At 39.5% G+C, this 1,180-nt stretch overlaps 1 protein-coding gene across 1 annotated transcript in view; it reads left to right on the plus strand.

Moving 5' to 3' along the window:
- LRP1B (LDL receptor related protein 1B) overlaps positions 1-1,180 on the plus strand; it is a 1,967,638-nt gene that overhangs the window by 890,689 nt on the left and 1,075,769 nt on the right. The gene's annotated exons all lie outside the window — the stretch shown is intronic.

A 1,180-nucleotide genomic window follows, 5' to 3' on the forward strand; every position in this document is an offset into this window, starting at 1 on the left:
TGTAAATGTTCACCTTATACTCCTGTCTATTGTTTGGCTAGAAGCCACAAGAGTGAGTTCAATTCCAGATCCAGTAGGTGACTAAGGGTCATAATCTTGAGGTTTTACCAGTCTGTATCAGACCAGTAAGCCTTTTTTTTTTTTTTAGTTTTGAGTTTTGTTCCACATTTTTTCTCCTACATTTACTCCTTTCTGAGTGGTTGACGGTGGTAGCTGGGCACCATCTAGTTCTGGTCCCACAGTTATGTAGGCTGAGATTTGCATGATCCACTAATCCCTTCGACTAATTGTTTCCACGTACCTTTAGTTTTCTTCATTCTTCTTTGCTCCCAATGAGACAATTGTTGGATTTAGATGGCCTCTTGCAAGCTTTTAAGACCACAGTCACTGCTTCCCAAAGCAGGATGTAGAATAATGTTTTGTGTTGTATATTATGCCAATTGAGCTTGATGTCCCCCACGACCATAGTCTGGAGCCCAAAGGTCCAATAAGGCTGCCTCAGGGTGGTTGACTGTGGCTTAGAAGTTATCATAACTTTGCCCTCTGTTAGCACTATTGTATATATAGACATTCTTATTAATGTTGTTGTTGTTATGTGCCATCGAGTTGGGCCTGACTCATAGCGACCCCTCCTTGGGTTTCCAAGGCAGTATCGCTACGGAAGTACATTGCCCCATCTTCCTTCCGAGGAGTGGCTGGTGGGTTTGAACCACCAGCCTTCTCGTTAGCAGACATACATATACATATGTAGAAGTATCATCGCATACATGGTCTTATATATGGTCATGGGTATATTCCCTTTTGCCTAGACATACCTGATCACTCAGCCTGTCTACCTATATATCCACATGTAGATTAATGTTTGAAACAAAACAGAATGTGTTTTGGCTTCATCAGTGAGAGGTGCAATGTTAAAGAACATGGATCACAGATGATCTCAGTTTGTCATTTTCTTCTGTCTTTATGTCAATAAGTTGACGTAGTTTCATTTTTTCCTCCTCTTCCTCCTCTTCCTTCTTATCTGTCTCTATCAAGATCTATTACATAATTTATTGTGTATAAGGATTTATAACTCTATGATATTCTCCTGGAAGCTAAAAGGTCTGGCAATGAGCAAATCATGTAAACTTTAAGTGAATTATTACTTGTTTATTCATATATATGTATACCCATACACACA

The sequence above is a fragment of the Orycteropus afer genome, unplaced genomic scaffold (assembly GCF_000298275.1).
Source record: "Orycteropus afer afer isolate SDZICR_OR568_19922 unplaced genomic scaffold, OryAfe1.0 scaffold00148, whole genome shotgun sequence".
NCBI classification, from domain to species: domain Eukaryota; kingdom Metazoa; phylum Chordata; class Mammalia; order Tubulidentata; family Orycteropodidae; genus Orycteropus; species Orycteropus afer.